At 38.0% G+C, this 22,008-nt stretch overlaps 2 long non-coding RNA genes across 3 annotated transcripts; one reads left to right on the top strand and one right to left on the bottom strand.

Annotated features, from left to right (window-relative positions):
* Positions 1-9,510: 9,510 nt before the first annotated feature.
* LOC149242819 (uncharacterized) lies at positions 9,511-10,751 on the top strand. 2 transcript variants are annotated; one of them, XR_016245744.1, is made up of 4 exons: positions 9,511-9,839; positions 9,950-10,134; positions 10,261-10,406; positions 10,695-10,751. It is a non-coding gene; the product is annotated as an uncharacterized LOC149242819 (long non-coding RNA). The 2 variants fall into 2 exon arrangements; XR_016245743.1 differs by having other exon boundaries at positions 10,674-10,751.
* Positions 10,752-20,510: 9,759 nt separating this feature from the next.
* Positions 20,511-21,369, bottom strand: LOC149242818 (uncharacterized). The gene is made up of 3 exons (XR_016245742.1): positions 21,173-21,369; positions 20,977-21,077; positions 20,511-20,568 (listed from the first exon to the last, which is right to left on the bottom strand). It is a non-coding gene; the product is annotated as an uncharacterized LOC149242818 (long non-coding RNA).
* Positions 21,370-22,008: the final 639 nt, after the last annotated feature.

Raw genomic sequence — 22,008 nt, 5'->3', positions numbered from 1 at the left:
TTAATTTATAAAGTTGAGCATAGGAATGCCCGCCTCAGCTAGATCATGAAAATATTATGAAGATAATATTATACTGTATCTTATTACAGGTCACCTTCCAGTTCAAAAAACCTTGGATCCTCATGATAAAGCATTTCACCTGACATCAGAAGATTTACGACCTCATGCTTTAGGGGGCAACTGTTATAGACATATTTGGGCACTGCAACCCTAATTACATATGTCCATAAACCAAGGGATTCTAAACCCCTAAAATTGTTGTTTCATACCCTAAAGGAACAAGGTCAACTGATTACATCATTTCCCAAAAGTTCTCCCTGAAAAACTGCTCAGAACTGGTCAAAACTGGACCATACAGACTGCTCCATGCTGAGGGTGTGATGCATATCACCTGTTACACATAGAGGGTGTGATGCATACTAAAAAGCCCTTCTATAGGGTGTGATGAGTGAGAGCAGACAAATGGCAAAGGCGGTTTGCTAGGTGGAAACCCAGAGAATCTTCTAGAAACTGCTCATTTGACACTTCCCTCTCTAAATTTGCCCAGGGATGAGTAATAGATCATGAAATCTCCAAGTGGAACCAAGAACTATCAGAGAAATGACACTAATAAAAATCCCAGAAGCTGACTCACCCACCTGCAAATATCTATATATGGATCCCTCATCCTAGAGATCCAGGGGCTGGAATTTTGTATTTTGTAAGGAAGTGTTGTTGGTTTCTCTGTGAAACATTGTATTGTTGGGTGATCTAGCTTTTCATGAGGTGAAGAGGGCTTTCATGCTGGGAGGATGTCATTGGATCAGACAGCTTGGTTGTAATTCTCTCTTCTACTACTTCTATCAATAAAGCTATTTGAGTTTTCCTCCATATTCTTGCATATTTCTGAATCTTGTATTGGTGTATGCATCTGAATGGTTAATATACATCTGATCCTATATTTTTTATGGTTATAGATCTCTATGATTTGATGGTATTATGTTGTTTTGACTCTGCAGGTGTTCTTTGAAGCGGGACAAGTGAGGAAAGAGTGGCGAAGCTTTGTCAAAGGGGGGAGGAAACAAGCAAGGAGCCAAGTGAAAGACTGAGGTTGGTACTCTTTGCTTCTCTCTCATCTATCTCTCATAAAGGAAAACACAAGTAACTTTAGTTTGTTTGTTTCTAAGATAGCTACCCATCTTAGTGGGACTAGCAGCTTTGAATGGACACTAGTTTTCCCGATAACATGGTATCAACCTGCCTGAGGAAAACCAGGTCCGTTGGCCACCGATCAACATCATATTTCGTCCAAAATTTAAACATTTTAAGTATAATCATCCTTGCTAAGTTTGCTACTGTATCTATTATTTGCTTAATTTTTTGACATGTAAAGTAAATTCTATCCATCATAAAAAACAAAACAAAAAGAATTCTACTACTCTGCATCAACCATCAGATGAATCAATAGGATTTGGGTCCTTGGCACTCGACCCGAGCACTTAGTTCTATAGCAAGGTTTGGATTTGTTTTTCGATTCGCCCAAAACAGAGGTTCTGGTGGTATTGCTATACCTGTATCGCCTGTATCTCCTTTTGGATATCCTTTAAACTTGGATCCTCCTAGCGAACTTTCACTAATTCTTCTTTGTCCATGTATGTTGCCATGGCCCTAGCCAACAGTCTCTTCATCACCCAGTACTATTGGATGGTCTATCTGAATAGTGTTTGACGGCATCTGGTGTGCCCCAAATCTACGAGCAGTGGCTCCCAGTCCTTTACGAGAAGCACTTCATTCGTTGTTTTGGCATTTAGCTCTACCTCCCATGTTGATATTACAACTTTTACCTGTGTTGGATTTCCTACATGGTATGCATGCATTAAGTTTTGCATGCATTCCTCTCCCATTTTCCTTCCCCTTTTTCACTGGGTTTTGCTCATCGATACCATCGAGTCCTTCATTTTCTTTTTGGCCTATTTGCCAGCTCGAAGACCTCCTTTTCTTCCCTGCCTCACTTCCGCCTTCACCATATTTTCCTTCTGCAATTCTTTCGGCCCCCACTCCTTGCTCGTTCTTTCTTGTTCCTGGTGTCAGAGTGTCAGAGTGTCAGAGTCAGAGTGGTAGATGAGTTAAACATACCTATAATGTTAACATAAGTGCAAACATTATAACCAATCCATATTTCATTCATGGCCTTCTTCATTTCCTTGTAATTCATCTTTTTAGAGTAACAACTTTGAGTTTGCTTTCGACTACCTAGGTACCCCCCTTTCCCTTCGTATCTTTCATTGATCCTTGCTACATGCAATAGTAAGGGAGGTGTTTCCCTCCTTCACTATAATCCCCCTTGGGGTCGACAAACTGGGTTCCAAGCTGAGGTCCAACTCCGCTTCAAGTTGTTGGCAGGAAATGTTTGGGGTTACCAAAGCAATAATTGCATGAGTTTGGCTCAATTTCAGTAGCTAATGCAGACCCACTCGAATTGGGATGCCCCGACACCTCCCTCTTTACTTTAAGAGTTTCGACATGCCCCTGTAGTCCATCTTAAATTAGGATGACTAGGATAAAATTTTGTTGCCCACACAAAATTCCCCCCCTCATCCATACTTTCAGGCCTTAACCCCATCATACCACCATTTCCTCCAGAGAATGCTTCCCATGGTGACCATACCTGTCGCACTGGGGTTCCAATATCCCTCCTCCCTACTGATACCTTGTTGCCTCTCAAGATTACCCAATTTCCATACTGAGACCCATTGGTCAAGCTTCCGACAATTACTATTCCCCAACATCCCTTTCCTACCCCTTGGGGTTTGTGTGCCCCCCACTGGCCGGACTAGCCAGGCTGAGCCTATATTCCTTTTCCCATACCCCCCTCGCACCCCCACTGGTTCTAGAGACTACCATACCCCTGCAGGCTATCAGAGGAGCCATAACCTCTTCTCAATCCCAGGCTATTGATTTTTAATGTGGAAATTGCCAATTTAGTTCCCTAGGATATGAGAGTCCCTCCTAACCCTCCATGAATCCCCTCTTTCCCCCCTAGCCTTCCATAAAATGTAGCAAATACATATCCAGACATTAATAATAGAAAATTGAGCCAAAATTCTCGCATTCTTCTATATCTTACAACAATTAAGAAACCAAACATCAACAACATACAACTAGACCAACATTTTCCAGAAACTTTCTAAACCACCCCCATGCGATGCCAAACTCGCCTCCAAGCATGCAACAGTGATTCCAAATGTAGACTTAGGTAGGCTCGTGTTACATACCAGTCTCTTTCTAGGGAGATGAAGGTGAAATCCAACTATCGACGAATGTCCCTTCTCCCGCAGTCCTAGTTCTCCTCTCGGCTTCGAATCTCATCACTTGGCTCTTATTCCCTTCTCTGACCTTACATGCATACACTATTCTCCCTCACCACCTTTCTGCCTTGAAAGTTCACCCACCTACCCATTTGTTTTCCCGAGGCTACCTCCACTTGCGTCATTCCCCTGAGACCTTCTGTCGCATTCGTGTGGGATCCTTGAATGGCCGCCCACGTACCCTAATCATTCGTCCTTCTACCATGTGAATGAACCCTGTTCGGATCCGATCTCCCTTCACACCCCGATCAAGGGTAAAAATTTAATTTTATTAATGCTAATATTATTAATTTTAACCTTATTAAACACTAAAATTATTAATATTAATCTTAAATTTAATATTAAACCTAACATAATATTAAATTTATTTTTAAACTTATTAAATCTATAAAATTGACTCAACTTTAATATTAAATTCATAAATTTAATATACTTTTAAATTTATTATTAAACTTTAATTTATTAATATTAATCTTAAACTCAATATTAAATCTAATATTAAACTTAATATATAAATAGATATGTTTTAAAAACTAACATAAATAGAAGATTTAATAATTAAAAAGAATGCTCTTTCATCTTTAAAATAACTAAATTAAAATTAACCTATTTACCATTTTTTTCCTTTTAAAATAATCATTGCCAAGTATACCCAAATAGGTTCATATCATAAGGTCATGAGTGTTTCCATTTTCCAATCGATTCAATTTAAGTTGTGGGAGTGTTTCCATTTTCCAATGGATTGAATTCAAGTTGTGGGTAGTTTGAGCTGGAGTAGTTTCTTTTAACGTATTAACTAACACAATTACTTTTATATATATATATATATATATATAAAATTAGATATATAAATAATCATATTTTTTAATTCAAGATTACAAATTTGATAGGTTTTGTCACCCATGTTCTAATTAATAGTAAAGATATTAATTCATTTAAATAATAAAATAACTTAACTATTATAATAAGTATTTCATTGATCAAATGAATATACAGAAATTGATAGTTACACATTTGGTACTTTTTGTCTGCCACTTAGCAAGTGTTAAATGATTCAAAGAAAACTAGTATTTTATTTAAAATAATAAAATAAACTAACTCTATGATCTTTATTTTGTAGTGTAACAAATGAAAGGAGCAATGTAATTGTTTATATATATATATATAATGTTAGTTAGGCTAGATACTTAAAAGGTCTACCACGTTTGTCTCTGAGATATTTTAAAGACCATTGGATTGCAACTATAATAGTTAAATTTGCATATTTATCTTTCTCATTAAAATTATCGTAATTATAGTCTTATCTAATTATAAATTTGAATCTAACAGTTGTCTCTTGTGGTGGATCAATCTATATAGTTGGATCAATCTTGAGCTCACATTAATCTATTTTAAATTGTAGATCGCTTATCTTTGTCTTATGTTCATCCGCAACTTCTTCTCAATTCAGTATTCTACTACTCAATTTCTAGGAGGAGCACTCTGCATGTAGGTAGAGCACTGTGCGTACATATAGAGGCATTTCATGTTTGAGTTAGGATTGAAAGAAATGGGACTTTAGTAGAACTTACATACATTTTAAGTTTTTCCATTCATATGATAATTCGAAATAAATGGACGGATGGAAGACACTTGAAATGATAATCTCCATCCATTTTAGGATTTGGTCTTACTCTTTAAATAGTTTCATTTAATTTGACGTTATTTTAGTTTTCATGTGACTTTAATGTTAATTTTCTATCATTATAGAGATCAATCCACAGAGAAGAAGATTCAGACATTTCTTTGGTTGATCAATGCCAAATTGAAGCATTTATTTGGTTGATCAATGCAACATATGAGCACATTCAAGCTTACCATAAATTTCCTACTTATTTCACTCACTATATTTTTTATTCACAAAGTAAACATTATATATTTAAATACAGACCATCAAAAGTTGTAACCTCATCCTTCATTCAAGTATCATTGTTGAGAAATGCTACATGCATTTCCCCTTTGAAATTCGTGCTTTTCATATTACAAGTTAGTTAAAGACATGGTTAGCGAAAGTGAGAATGAAAATTAGTGATAGCTAACTTATGACAATGAAATTTGGGTTTCGATTTTGGTGAACCAAAATTTGATGTTCTGTTTAGATTTTGGGGATTCCACCAAAAAAAACCTTGTATGTATTTTTGGTGCAGATTATTGTTATATCGAGTGGATGGGCTATTGTAATTATGTCAATGTAATACATTTATGACATAAGGTTGGAATGACAGTTTTGGCCATCCAAAACCTTAGTATATAAACATGCCCAAGTTGCAAAGTATATGTTAAGGCGTGATTGCTAGAAATGAAATGATGATTTTGGCAATACGAAAGCTTAGTGTATAAACACACCCAAGTTGTAAAGCATATGCAAGGTATTAACAAAGGAAAACAATGTTATGATTTCCACCATTTTAATGATTGTACTGGGATTTGAGACGACAAACCTTTGTCTTTTATGGCACCACTTGACCATCACATACTAGGACATCAATATCCATTAATAGGGTAGACACATGCATATGATGTCTAGAATTTTTAACTACATGTGACAAATTGTTGGTTTGACATTGCATTTTTGGTACCTTATACCTATGTTATAATTATCCATTTAGACTAATTTGTTTTTGAATTTACCTCTACATTTTTTTTCCTTTGAACTGTTTTTTCTCCCTTATGGTTTGAATTAGGCATCACCCATTTCATTATTTTTATGGGAAGGATTTGATTGGACATATTTGTGATTCTAGTTTTCTTTATTGTTTTGACTATAATTTTATTATGGATGGAAGTTAAGGTGGATGACATATCTAATCCCTCTCACACAAGATATTAGAGGAAGCAATTGGTAGCACTATTCATGGGTTTTATGCTTTAAACTATAAGATAATTGATTTATTATTGTCTAGTTTTTCCTAGTAGAAATTTTCCGAGGTAAATCATGTATATTGTTGCTATGTATATAATTTGTTTTTTAAAATATTTTCTTCTAATATCAATTTAAGTATTAACACAATAAAATTCTAAGTGAAAAATGAAATAACCTTTTAGTTGAAATTTAATGATATAATTTTTAGTGATATTGTGATTTTTCCTTATTTAAAATGCACTTTTATATCCATAACGATGATGATGATGGTTAACATCCACTGAATCCAAATTGGTCTATCGGACCTATAATTTTCTTAGTTTTTAATTGTCCGGCTCCTCCTCTTTCTTGGCGAGATTGGTGTTGTAGCTTTCTTTTTTTCTCTAGAGTCTTCCAACTTCTTTTATCTTGCATCTCCTTCATCTCTTCTGGTTCTTGCGACATTGGTGTCTTAGCTTCGTGATCTATTGCATTTGTTCTTTTGAAGATAGTCGGACAAGAATTTTGGTCTAGGAGATTTGCTTTGTTGTTAAAAGAAGATTTATTTTGTGCGGTATTCGTATCCTCATAACTATTGATGCTTGAGGGGTTGTCGAGTTCACTTTTTTGTTGTTGGGCGTGGCTTTCTCCCTGCTTGTATTGAGAGTTGTTTCTTTCTTGCCCAATTTCTTGTGATTTAGAGTTTTCTCTAGAGTATTTTTCTTTGATGAGAGTGTAGTGTTTTTTTTGTGCTCCTTCCCACCATGTAGATCTGTGGTGGTTTTTTCTAGCAGAATTTTTCTGGGAGGCTTTTGGACAATTTTTGGCTAGATGGCATGTCTCAAAGCAGGATCGACATCGGAAGGGGACAATTTCATAATCGAGTTTCTGGTTCCACACATAGTCTTTACTTGTTAGGTTTATTTCAGCTGGCAATCCGGCACTGAAGTCCATTTCCACACAAATGTGTGCATAGGTGGTTTTGGCATATTCCTCTGTTTCTGGGCACCTGCAGTAAAATTTCCCAATTGCATTTCCAATGGCTTTTAGTGAGGAGAGATTCCAGAGATGTAAGGGTAGGTTTGGCAATCTCACCCAAACTGGTGTTGAGGTTATGACTGTTGTTGAGGGATCGAATGATGGGTTCCATGGCTTCATGAATAGGCCCGAGTTTTCCCAAAACCAAGGGCTAGAATCTAGAATATATCGTCTGTTTTCAGGATTTTCAAAATCTACTATAAAGAAAGCCTAGCATGGGGGTAGATATTAATTTCGTCAAAGATGACAGGCTTCCATACCTTCGAGATCCAATTGTGGAGAGTTGTCAGCTGTGGCCATAAACCATTGAACCGACAGATTATGGGACTTTCAGAAAACTTCAAAGCCTCATCGAGTGAGGCCTGGACCACCTGGACAGTGGGAGCTGGGGCTTCACTGACGATATGGGCAGGAGCTTGCCCTCCAGAAGTGAACGGAACTGAGCCAACAACTATTTTGTGAAGCTGGGAGCCATATCTTACTTGCACATAGAACCCAGCTGTAGAGAAATAAGGTAGAAGATTAGATCTAGATCTAGTCGCAGAAGATAGATTTGATCTAGATCTAGCCCCATAAGATTGAACAGGTGGCTTGTCTATGAAATTGGTTGTTGCCTTTGATAACCCCACAGAGTGAGATAGCGAAGAGTGTCGAAAGACAACATGGGAGCCGAGACCCAGCCGTAGAGAAATAAGGCAGACGATTAGATCTAGAACTAGTCGTAGAAGATTAGATCTAGAACCCAGCCGCAGAGAAGATTATATCTAGAACCCAGTCGCAGATAATAAATAGATTTATTATAATAAAATAACCCGTATACCACTCGAACTATGCAAAATAAACAGCTTAAACCTATAATTGTTGTATTTTGAAAAAAAAAAACTAGAAAAAAAAATATTTATCTATTAATTAAACTTTGTTTAATATAAATTACTAAACTATAATGATTATCTTTCTTACTAAAATTTATTTTAATTTTAATTTTAAAATTTTATATAAAAATTATAATAAAATGTATTTATAATAATGAAATTTATTTATTTAATAAATTTTATATAATTTACACCAATATAATTTTTCTCATTTAAATGTCAAAATTAAACACAAATGGTGCAATCCCACTCATAATGATTAACTCATTATTTTAAAATAACTAACAAACATTCTAATTATAATTAAAAAAATTTAAAAATAAAATATTTTTTTAAATTAAAAAAATAATAATAATAATAATAATAATTAAACATTAATAAGAATTTAATAAGTTTTATTGGATTTATCTAATCTAATTTATTCCATTTAAATATCAAAATTAAATTCAAATTCTGTTATGATTAAACCATTAATTTAAAATAATAAAGTTTTATTGAATTTACATAAATCTAATTTATTCCATTTAAATATCAAAATTAAACACAAATTCTGTTATAATTAAACCATTAATTTAAAATAATAAAATAAATTTGGAGTATAAAAAATGGGGACGCCGCTGAATACAGATTTAATGTTTTGGATGGTCAAGGTTTTCAATAAGTTGATTAAGATTAATGCACTATTACACGAACAATTACAAGAATGACATCCATGGCTCATGACGGACAGGCATTGAAATCTTCCGACACCCTTTTTTATCGCCGTTTTTATTCTGACACCCTTTTTTATCGCCGTTTTTTTTCTGACACCCTTTTTTTATCGCCGTTTAATTGTAACTGCCTTCCAATCCAACGGTGCAGATATACTGGTGTAATTTGGTCAAGTGGAGATTGAGAAGTACATTGCCCAATGAACTGAGGCGAAAACCTTTCCATGCGGCAAAGTGCTTATTGGCGACTCCATCTGACCTGTTGATCTAGGGATTCTGTGAACTATATTCAACTCCGTCCATTCTGCTCCAAGCTCTGTTTATCCTATGGAGTTTAGTTCCATTCCTTCATCCCTTCGTCCGCAGTGTGAATTATGAGAAGTGCAGGTGGCTGGATGAATGACAATGACTGGTGGTGTTCTTGTGATCCGACCATAGCCATGGTTTGAACTTCAATTAATAATAAGAACATCCCACTGCAAATCGAGTTTGCCATGGCTTATTCTTTTGTTTGTAATTCGAAGGTGAGGTATACTTTGACATCCATTATCACTTCACTTAATGGCCATTTAAATGCTCAGGTATACTTTGACATCCATTTTCACTTCACTATTTTTGTAATTTTTTTACATTATAGTACTGATGGTGTAATGACTGAAATGGCCATTTAAATTTCAGGGGAAATGCTGCAATACACACGAAAATGAAAAGAATTCGGCAAAGAAGAAGCGTTGCAAATGCATCGATTGCAATAAACAAATTACAATGGTTATCAACCGTATAAAGTATTTATGATCGAGGGTAAACAAATCTGCATTTATATTTTTGCTCAGCCATTGGTAACTCGGACAGAGGAACTGCAGGCCGTCCAAAGATGATCCACGTTGATGTCTGAAAACATCCAGCGCATTAAACTTTTGCTGCTGCTCAGGTTCTCTGCCTTCACTGTCATTTTCTTCGAATGCGAGTGGAACAATCTGCTTCAATTTAGGTGATTTCTTCGAATGCTCCTCTCACCTTTGACTTCTTTCTCAGTTGCTGCATCTAATTCTTGACCGGCAGACTCATCTTTAGCATTTTCTTGCATATCTGTGGTTTCAGCATGGCCGGCCCATGGAGGAGGGTTAATAGCGTTGCTGCTATCAAAGTTCTTTTCCTCCTTGCTGGATCTGGAACCCTTGCAGTGCAGGCGCTTCCTTCGGCGCATTAAGCTACTCTGGCCTTCCCTGGCCTCCTGCTTTTGCTGTTGCTCAGCTTTTCTGCCTTCACCGTCGTTTTCTTTCAATGTAAGTGGAGCAATCTGCTTCTATTTAAGTGATTTTTTTGAATGCTCCTCTCACTTTTGGTTCTTTGTCCGCTGGTGCATCTAAGTCTTCACAGGCGGACTCACCTTTAGCATTTTTTTTTGGCAGATCTGTGGTTTCAGCACGACATGCCCATGGAGAAGGAATAATAGCTTTGCTGCTATCAAAGTTCTTTTCCTCCTTGCTGGATTTGAACCTTCGGGTGCAGGCTGCCGCTGTCGCAGCCATGTGTTCAAACAAATCGATAGCCTTATGTAAATTCTTTAAATCCTATCTTTAAATTAATTAAATTCTTTAATGCTGTGGTGCTTTACGCTAATTCTGATGTGGCGCATAGAGCTAATGCTCGGTTACACTCATAAAGAAACCGTATGATTTTTTATTTTTTTTTTACAGAAAATATTATCTATGTACTGCAAAACATCTTTATCTCTACAGTTTACGAGTACATTGAAATTTAAATATCTAGTTTCCGAATTTTTGTTGTTTGATTTTTTCTCACATGTATAAAAGAATTGCAGATTGTTTGATTTTTTTCTCAGATATAAAAGAATTGCAGAGGCTCGAATGCTTTTGACGGATCTAATTTAATATGTGGTAATTCCCTTCCTCTTATTGATTTGATTTAATTATATTTGGATGCATTTTCAATAGCATATCAATTTGTTCACTTAAATTTAAATTGAACTTTTGTTGTTAGAGATAGCAAAGAATTACAGAGTTATTTAAATTTAAATTGAATATTTGTTGTTGCACAAATATTTCGAACAGAACCTCATAAATATGTAGAGTTTATCAATATGCCATTAGAACTGGCATAACTGTAGCTACACTCGAGAATCCGACACCTTTTGATCTCCCTTCTCCACTTTTGTATCCCTGCCCCATTCCCTCACTTCATCGGAAACCACATTCAATTTTTATAAATAGAACATTCGAAAAACACTTTGATCTACTGATTGGCTATCAGTGGCCCAATAGTTCTAGTGAAACATTTGGATGAATATATCCCTCAACTGTAGATAGCAGTCTTATCGTGGGAGTAACCAATCTCGAAATCAATCAATCGTGACAGAGCTCTATCGATCCTGTTTTCATACCCACCCCAGCCAACATAAAACATAATCTATTGGGATATAGGATCACAAATAAGACCAATCCGTGGTCATCTTATTCTTATTAGTTCTTAGAGAGCCCATAGTCGCTCTTCTCCGATCGCCCGGGGGAATACCTACCTATCTAAAACGTTTTCTTATAAATTTGCTTGCTACACGTCTAGCTAGTTGCGAGACAGACACAACAAAATTTGTTAAATTATATACGTAATAGATATGGCACAATGCTAGTCTGTTTCCGAGCGAGGGAAGGGAAATAAGCCGTTCAATGAGTTTCTCCTCGTCCATCATCTAGAAAATGAGTTTTGCCCCTCTCGATTATTAATTCCTATAATACACGGGGGCGAATTATTTGCGTCTAGAATGGTATGGATATCGAGGTTCACCAGAAGCTCCCAAACAACGCCTATTGATCTAGCTGTGTATGATCGTTTGCATCCCAGCCAGCAGGTGTTGATGCACAAAGCTTTCATGCTAGTGTTTGAGAGGCCCCACTTTATATACACAATTGTGCCGTGTTCCATGGCTAAAGGACCTCAAATCCCAACCCTCCATTTTTCGATTAATAAGGTAATGTGTAGTGCCTTAAGTAATAATAGTAGGGCCCGTCGGATCATACATGCAAAGGATTCGGGCTAACCAATCGATACAACTCGCCCTTTCATGCCGATCCCAAGAAGCATGGGGAAACATCCAATTCTATGTTTTATGGGAAATTTTTGTAGGTAAGCATGGGAAAGGGAGGTTTGAATTCCCAAGAGATAGATGTCAAGTCAAATCACCCATGCACCCCCTTTTAGATTCCTGTCTTGTGGTATCATAGTACTATTGTTGTTTCTTATGCAACATTTTTTTATTATATTATGATATATTTCTTTTTTGTGAATGATTTTACATAACATAAGCACACGATGGAAACATAACAACCACACCATAATCCTAGCCCATCATGGGGACTCATACACATTCACTAGTCAGGCCTTGGCCTTGACCTCCGCACTAGGAATATTTACAATGCATTTACATTATTGACACATATGGTCCTTTAACAAAGCCCACATGGCTTGTATCCTATAACATAAACCACCTAATTCGAATAATACATGATTTCACATATTATATTCCAAGGGTCAAAACCGGGGTATTACAAGAACCTACCCAATTAGTAGAGTAGAAGATGTAGAAGTTTATATTGATAGGATAAAGACCAATTTTTGGGGTTAAAACCAAAAAGAAAGCTCTTCAGTCACAACTTTAGCCTCACAGCTCTTCAGTGATAGTGGTTACCTTGTAAGTACTTCCTTCAAGAAAGAAAGCTACGCTAAACCTCAATCTCATACAGCCCCTGTCCCTGCCCTTAAAATAGCCTGCTCAACCTAGTTTCTCTATTTCCAGATAGTGCCTGAAACCCACCTATTCAAGGTGTTGCCACCCTCTAGCTATAGAGATAAGGCAGGTCATGAGGAGAAACCCTAAGCCCCTTACTTTGGGTAAGGAGGTTCGAGTAGATAACTCCTTGTATCTATCCTTAATGAATGCTCTATAACCGTAGGTTCCTTCAGTCATATACCCCTCCAGTACGATTGAAGTATACCACCATTGCTGACAGGGAGAAACAATACCCACACTGTCAGAGATCCACTCGTTCTATCTCCAGGCCTTTTGTCAGTACCCTTTGAGTCGCGTTCGATACGAGTATGTTACCTATGTGATTATGGTGTGAGATTTGAGAGCAATATTAGTACGTAAATCAAAGAATATAGGAAGGGTAGTTCCTTATAGACGGATATATAAGATCAAGGGAAAATTTGATATATGTCATTCTTCATAGCAAGATAAGGGCTTGATTTGATATGTCATTCTTTATAGGGCTTTCTATATCTGAAGGATAGGTTCCTTTCCAATATACTGTCTATCAAGGGCAAGGAGGAATGCTTATGAGTTCAATAGCAAGCTTCACAAAATCTAATAAGGATAGGACTGAATGAGTTATATCAAGGTGGTTAGGAATTTGACCTATATATGAGCTCCTAGATCTTAGGCTAAGAGTAGGGAAAGAGGGGATAAGAAGGGGAGAGTAGGCTCTTGTAGCAGTAAGAGTAGGAGGGTCATGGCCTTAGGTAAGAGGGAAAGAGCCCCTGCCCTATATGAACGGGATAAGGCCCTATAAGGACAAGATGCACTTGCCTTATATCAGTCCCCTAGGCTAGAGGGTATGAGTAGGGGGACAGGTAGGGTCAAAGGGTATAGGCCGAGGTAAGAGGGGGAAAGAGAGGCCAAGGCCCTATAATAAGGTAAGAGTGTCTAGTTAGGCTAGAATCATTATCCTAATGTGCCTTTTCCCCAATCCTTCTTAAGGCAGATAAAGAGAGAAGAGACAGGGGAAACCTAACTACTTAATACCGCTTCTTATGCTGCTTCTTAAGGCTTTTAAGGCTCCTATATCTAAGTTAGGCTAGAGAGAGAGGTCGTTAGCTCCACTCTTAAGGCTAATGGTTGGATTAAGAGACAGGGGATGGAGAGAAAAGGACATAACTACTGCTTCTGACTTCCTGAGCTTCTCTTAACCCACTTAATGAGCTTCTATCGGACTTAGCATGGGTAAACAACCATATTTGTTGCTTCTTAGGACCGCTTCTTAAGGCTCTTAAGGCTTTGATACCGCTTCTTCGGACTCTTCGGATTCTGAGTTTCTCTCTTATCTAATTGTTAAGGAAGGGGTGGGGATAGGTAAGAGGGAACACCCCAGGAGGGAATGCACGGGCTCTGCAGGACAAGCTCCGCAGGTGACCTCATGATACCGTTTTCTCGTTCTATATATGTGTCTCTTAACCGCTTCTTCTAACTTAATGACCTAACTGAATGAGATCTCATAAGCGACATACTTGATATACAAATATAGGCTATCTATGCATATAAAGTTCTTCATCAAATCTAGCACATATAGATCGAGTAAAGTGAGATATAGAATATCTTAAGGGACAGGCCAACTTACCATGACTTCTATCGGAATTATCAAGGTTTGACTTAAGGATATCTAATAAGGATATCAAGTCTTAAGGCTAATGGAAGGGTAAATACTATATATGAGCTCCTATTTCTTACTTATCTCGTGCTTGTTCTGAGCTCTGGATATCTTAGGCTAAGAGTAGGAAACTCATGCTTGTGTTAGGCTAGAGAGAGACAAGAGAAAGGGATACCACTTCAAGCTTCGAGGAGGGGAGTATGTTGAGCGAAGCGAGCTCGACGAGAAGGCAAGTAGCCTCGCTAACGGACTTCTCAGCTTATCTGTCCTTATACGAATATCAAGCTATAGGAGATGGAAAGTGTAATTGTCCTTTAAGATAGTAAGTGTTTTATACGGAGATATCAAGGTTAGGACTGAATACCGCTGATATACGCATTCCTTATATCAAGATATAGGTTGTATTTTAGATGAAGTTATTAAGCAAATATGTCTTATATCTCTAGGTGATTTGTCAATATACTTTCTATCAAGGAGACTGACTTCCGACTATGACTTCAATTCAACAATATAAAGGGTCTTTTTTTTAGCTTATTTTAATCAGACTTACTTATCAAGGGATAGGGGAAACCAAATATGATGTGCCTGACTAAATGAGCCTCTCTTCTCCTCTCTTCAGGCTACTTGACTGAATGACTTACTTATTCCTTATCCTTTGGTTGGATTAAGATTGGAACATATAAGGTAGGGTAAACCGTTTCTTTCATGATACCACTTTATCGGTTGAAACTCTAAGGAAGAGACAGGGGAAACAACTACTATAACTGCTTCACTGCTTACCTTTCTATTGATTGGATGCAAAGGGGAACAACTCTATCCGCTTCTGACTTAATGATGGTTGTTGGCTCCGCAGGACACCACAAGCCTAAACGAAGATATGGTGGTAAACCTAATAAGATAGGGCTTCTTCAGGATACCACTTCTTCTATCAGACTTAGCTAGGGTACTTCTATACGGATATAACCTCTCTCAAGGACCTGACTTAATGACCTTCTCTTAACCACTTCATGAGCTTCTCTTATATTGGATTAAGAGGGGAACAATGCTATCAAATCAATCAAGGCTAAGGGGAACTTACCGCTAATCATGATCCTAATGTTCCTTTTCTCCTATATCTCTTATTGTTAGGATAGGATAGGGGAATCTGAGCTAGATCTGAGCTCCCCCGGAGGGAAATTTGAGCTTCTCTCAAGGCTCCTATCTCTCTAATTAAAGGATAGAATGGGTATATTCCTTCTTAAGAGGACGAGGGAGAAGAAGGGAAAACCTCCGTGAGAGAACAAGAGGGCGAGCTGACCCCAAAAGGGTAGCATAGACCCGTAGTTTGACTGACACGAGGGATTTCCCTGATGATCCCATTCAAATAATATATCAAGTCTTAACACTGATACTCTATATATGTGTCATGAGACCACTTATATCCACTTCTGACTTCAAGGGTACTTTTTCTGCTTATCTCAAGGGCAAGGAGAAACAACTACTATATCCACTTCTCCTTCACTACTTACTGAATTTTGGATGAAGACAGAATGGGGAAACCTAACCTCATAATATAGGGTTGAAACTTTCTTCAACTCTATCGGACTTATCAAGGGACAGGGTAAACCACTTCTATAATGAGACCACTTTCATCTTTTCATCTCAGGTGTTGCTTACTATGGAAGTGCAGGATATAGCTCAGATGCTGGTGCTATTGCTACTACTGGGTGGTCACCCAGCACGCACTAGGGCAACAACATTTGGATACAGGACGGGTTGGGGGCTACTAGCTTGAGAACAAGGAGGGATTCAAGTCAATAACCTGGAACTGGTGAGGATGTTGGCCCCGGTAATAGGCTTGATAAATGGAAGGAATCCTGTCAAGGCGAGTTAATGGCTTTCGAAATGAAATAGGTAGGGGTTCTTGCCCCGGTTTTAAGGTTGTTTCGTTCCTTGCTCTGGTGGGGCCGGAGATCGAGATAGAGACTGACCAGTTGGAGTATACCCAGTTAAAGAACCACCGTCAGCGAAGGCTTTATACATGGCATCCTTTCTTAGAGAGCCACTTTAAGTAATAGAAGCGACTTACTCTAAATAATCAACTGATTACGAAGCTCCTAAGGATGAAAGGACTCCACCCTAAACTGATAAATACAAGTAGTTTTTTTCCACCCCCATATGTTGCTCCCCTCGGTATCGAAACTTTAATTTAGATGATTGACCAAGTGCACTAATCACGATTGGAGGGAATGACTCGTACTATGCAACTGGTTCTGCTCAATGGTACTAGCTAAGATCTTCCTAGAGCTTTTGAAGACGGAGTTGTACTACTAAAACACTATAAAACTCCGTCCTCAAAAATAGGTGGTTAAAAAATGGAAGGGCTCAAACCTCCGCTAAGGCGAGTTGCTTGTGTCACCACTAAGGCGAGATGATTGAAGTGTCGCTAAGGTCGAGATCAGATATCAATGCGACAGTCAACTGCGATGGCATTTAGTAGTGGATTTGAGCTTTTCTCGTAATACAACTGCAATGGTTGATGCGATGGTCTTGGTTACCCCCCCACCCAATAAGTAACTAAAGGCATTTCTGGGAATACAACTGCGATGGCATTTAGTAGTGGATTTTCTCTTTTCCGCTACTACAACTGCGAGGTTGCACAAGTGAGACCAAAGGGAAGAGGAATGATATATATTATATATGTCATTACATATAGATTGTAGTCTTAAGAGCTCTAGAGTCAAAGGATAGATAAGTATCGAAGTTACCAAGCGAAAGTACTCGATCAGAGATGCACTTTTGTTTATAAGGATCTCGCTTGCTTGACGTTAGGAGAGCAAGGAGAAAAGTGATAGAGGGAAAGTACTATACGGAGATGTGCATATTCATGTTAAGGTGAAAAGAATCAAGAAGTTTCGGAGCTATAGTAGGAAAGTACTCTACGGAATAAGGGGTCAAAGTGTGAGGATGCTCCCCTAGATGAAGGTCCCATAGATGCCTAATGGGTTTTTATCGAGTAGGAGGCTAGATAAACCTAGATAAGGCTTTTAACACCAGAGATAAGGCCTTTATGAACAAGTCATTTTTGGTCGATGAGGAAGGGAATCAGGGGGACGGTCCTTTAGGAAGGAAGTCTCACTATGGTTGTTTGATTGGCTCAAATGTGACTGATGCTAGTTGTTCAACTTAGGCTATTAAGTATGGAATATAGTGAGATTCAATCAACTATTGATTAGAATATCCGATAGAATGCCATTCTAGCTACTTTTCCCACTTAGGTGGTTCCTTTGCTTCCTTTGCTTCTGGCTTTCTAAACTTGGGAGATGATGGGCGAGTTAGCTTTTCGATTTAGCTTCTCGAGAGGTGTTATACGAAGCTAACAACTAAGGTCATGTTCTATTTCCCGGTAAGGTCAGGTTCTATTTCCCGGTAAGGTATAGAAGTAGATTCAAGGTTGAAACAAAAGGAAAGAGGCTTATTTTGGATTGAAAGGACAGAGACATATTCTGGGTTTATAGAGGAAGCCAAATTTCATCTTCCGTAGCTAATCATCTTCCAATTCCAATCGTACCTAAGCCAATCCGGGATTGTAGGAAAGGACTGGGTCTTACCACACCTATCTACCACCAAATCTCCCTTAGAGAATTGCTATAGAACTGTCCATCCACATTGCAGGAATAAGAGTCTTCCCACACCATCTCCCCATTGTAGGAATATGGGTCTTCCCAATCCATCAATGCACATTGTAGGAATCTGGTCAGAAATCTATCCAAGCATTATCCAAATAATGGCTTGAAGGACCTAGATGATGGAGTTATGTCTTTCATTCATGAAGGAAAGGTTCAATGCTATTGAAATTCCATTATGTAGACTTCCTTGAAGGAAAAAAAGAACTAGGGACGCTACCAGTACAACTTACCAATCCTATTTGAGTTATTAGCCCTGAAGTTGGGTTAATCGCCTCATGACTCTCTAATCTGGTTGAGTTACCCGCCTCATGACCGATGAAGGGTGCACAACAAAGAAGGGTTTGATTTACTGGTTTGCCCTGTGGGGCCCAGACCCGTAGAGCGTTAGCCAGGAGCCATACTGTCTGGGTTGTCTTGACTTACTGCAACCATCGGACCATGAAGCTTGTCAATATTGCGAAGGACGCATAGCTTAAAGCCATAGACTTCGATGTTGGTACGTATTGCTAAGGATGCATAGCGTAAAGCCATAGACTTGGATGCTTTAAAAAGAGACTAATTCTTCTTGTGAATAACTATTGCACTTATCTCCTAAAGTGAGTAACTCTAGCACTTTCGAGCTTGTAGTTCATTCTCATTGCACACCTTCTGCCTCGAAACCCTCCATGCACCTTGAATGTGGCTTTCACTCTCATCTTGCTTTCTTTCTTGAAGGAAATACTTACAAGGTAACCACTATCACTGAAGAGCTGTGAGGCTAAAGTTGCGACTGAAGAGCTTTCTTTTTGGTTTTAACCCCAAAAATCGGTCTTTATCCTATCAATATAAACTTCTACATCTTCTACTCTACTAATTGGGTAGGTTCTTGTAATACCCCGGTTTTGACCCTTGGAATATAATATGTGAAATCATGTATTATTCGAATTAGGTGGTTTATGTTATAGGATACAAGCCATGTGGGATTTGTTAAAGGACCATATGTGTCAATAATGTAAATGCATTGTAAATATTCCTAGTGCGGAGGTCAAGGCTAAAACCTGACTAGTGAATGTGTATGAGTCCCCATGATGGGCTAGGATTATGGTGTGGTTGTTATGTTTCCATCATGTGCTTATGTTATGTAAAAGCATTCACAAAAAGGAAATATATCAGAATATAATAAAAAAATGTTGCATAAGGAACAACAACAGTACTATGATACCACAAGACGGGAATCCAAAAGGGGGTGCATGGATGATTTGACTGGACATCTATCTCTTGGGAAGTCAAACCTCCCTTGCCCATGCTTACCTATAAAAATTTCCCATAAAACATAGAATTGGATGTTTCGCCATGCTTCTTGGGATCAGCATGAAAGGGCGAATTGTATCAATTGGTTAACCCGAATCCTTTGCATGTATGATCTGACGAGCCCTACTATTATTACTTAAGGCACTACACATTACCTTATTAATCGAAAAATGGAGGGTTGGGATTTGAGGTCCTTTAGCCATGGAACACGGCAAAATTGTGTATATAAAGTGGGGCCTCTCAAACACTAGCGTGAAAGCTTTGTGCATTAACACCTGCTGGCTGGGATGCAAACGATCATACACAACTAGATCAATAGGCGTTGTTTGGGAGCTTCTGGTGAACCTCGATATCCATACCATTCTAGACGCAAATAATTCGCCCCCGTATATCATAGGAATTAATAATCGAGAGGGGCAAAACTCATTTTCTAGATGATGGACGAGGAGAAACTCATTGAACGGCTTATTTCCCTTCCCTCGCTTGGAAACAGACTAACATTGTGCCATATCTATTACCTATATAATTTAACAAATTTTGTTGTGTCTGTCTCGCAACTAGCTAGACGTGTAGCAAGCGAATTTATAAGAAAACGTTTTAGATAGGTAGGTATTCCCCCGGGCGATCGGAGAAGAGCGACTATGGGCTCTCTAAGAACTAATAAGTATAAGATGACCACGGATTGGTCTTATTTGTGATCCTATATCCCAATAGATTGGTGGCATTTTTCATTATCCTAAAACAGGATCGATACAGCTCTGTCACGATTGATTGATTTCGAGATTGGTGGCATTTTCCATGAAATTGGTGCTGGCTACTCCCACGATAAGACTGCTATCTACAGTTGAGGGATATATTCATCCAAATGTTTCACTAGAACTATTGGGCCACTGATAGCCAATCAGTAGATCAAAGTGTTTTTCGAATGTTCTATTTATAAAAATTAAATGTGGTTTCCGATGAAGTGAGGGAATGGGGCAGGGATACAAAAGTGGAGAAGGGAGATCAAAAGGTGTCGGATTCTCGAGTGTAGCTACAGTTATGCCAGTTCTAATGGCATATTGATAAATTCTACATATTTATGAGGTTTTGTTCAAAATATTTATGCAACAACAAATATTCAATTTAAATTTAAATAACTCTCTAATTCTTTGCTATCTCTAACAACAAAAGTTCAATTTAAATTTAAGTGAACAAATTGATATGCTATTGAAAATGCATCCAAATATAATTAAATAAAATCAATAAGAGGAAGGGAATTACCACATATTAAATTAGATCCGTCAAAAGCAATAGAGCCTCTGCAATTCTTTTATATCTAAGAAAAAAATCAAACAATCTGCAATTCTTTTATACATGTGAGAAAAAATCAAACAATCTGCAATTCTTTTATACATGTGAGAAAAAATCAAACAATCTGCAATCCTTTTATACATGTGAGAAAAAATCAAACAACAAAAATTCGGAAACTAGATATTTAAATTTCAATATACTCGTAAACTGTAGAGTTAAATACGTTTTGCAGTACACAGATAATAATTTCTGTAAAAAAAAAAGTCATACGGTTTCTTTATGAGTGTAACCTAAACATAAAAGTGTGAACACAAACATAAAAGAATTCATGAGTATAGCGAGCATTAGCGCTATGCGCCACATCAGAATTTGTCTAAAGCACCACAGCATTAAAGAATTTAACTAATTTAAAGATAGGATTTAAAGAATTTACATAAGGCCCGAGGGTTCAAATCCAGCAAGGAGGAAAAGAACTTTGATAGCAGCAAAGCTACTATTCCTCCTCCATGGGCATGCCCTGCTGAAACCACAGATCTGCAAGAAAATGCTGAAGGTTAGTCCGCCTGTGAAGACTTAGATGCACCAGCGGATAAAGAACCAAAAGTGAGAGGAGCATTCGTAGAAATCACCTAAATCGAAGCAGATTGTTCCACTCACATTGAAAGAAAACGATGGTGAATGCAGACAAGCTGAGCAACAGCAAAAGCAGGAGGCAAGAGGAGGCCAGAGTAGCTTAATGCGCCGAAGGAAGCGCCTGCACTGCAAGGGTTCCAGATCCAACAAGGAGGAAAAGAACTTTGATAGCAGCAACGCTATTAACCCTCCTCCATGCGCCGGCCATGCTGAAACCACAGAAATGCAAGAAAATGCTAAAGATGAGTCTGCCGGTCAAGAATTGATGCAGCAGCTGATAAAGAAATCAAAGGTAAGAGGAGCATTCGAAGAAATCACCTAAATTGAAGCAGATTGTTCCACTCGCATTCGAAGAAAACGACAGCGAAGGCAGACAAACTGAGCAGCAGCAAAAGCTTAATACGCTGAATGTTTTCAGACATCAACATGGATCATCTTTGTGAGAATAATGCAGAAATAGAATTAGTTGTGAATTGGTTGAACATAATTAGTTGTGAGTGGTTAGGAATTGGTTGCCAGAATTAGTTGTGAGTTTCCTATATAAGTGTGATGTAATTGAGCAAATTTTTTCAATGAAGTTGTGTGAGCTTTGTCTCACGTTTTGCTGGTGGTTCTGCCTGTGTCTTTGTTATAGTTTTTGTTGTAATTTGTAATTTGGTATCAGAGCCATCCTTCTGTCTGCGCCTCTCTCCTCTTCACGGGCAGTGAATGACTCTGCCATTAGAGTGTGCGCAGTGACAATATGTTGTGTGGATCGGCTGAGTGAATAAGGTATTGGAATCGGCAGAACTACTGTATCGTAAGCCCTGCATACTTTCTTGATCTTTACTTT

The sequence above is a fragment of the Pinus tabuliformis genome, chromosome 8, assembly GCF_031772625.1.
Source record: "Pinus tabuliformis cultivar Carrire ecotype Pingquan chromosome 8, CPIR1, whole genome shotgun sequence".
Taxonomy (NCBI): domain Eukaryota; kingdom Viridiplantae; phylum Streptophyta; class Pinopsida; order Pinales; family Pinaceae; genus Pinus; species Pinus tabuliformis.
The sequence above is the reverse complement of the archived record's forward strand: the minus strand, read 5'-3'. Positions and strand labels throughout refer to the sequence as shown.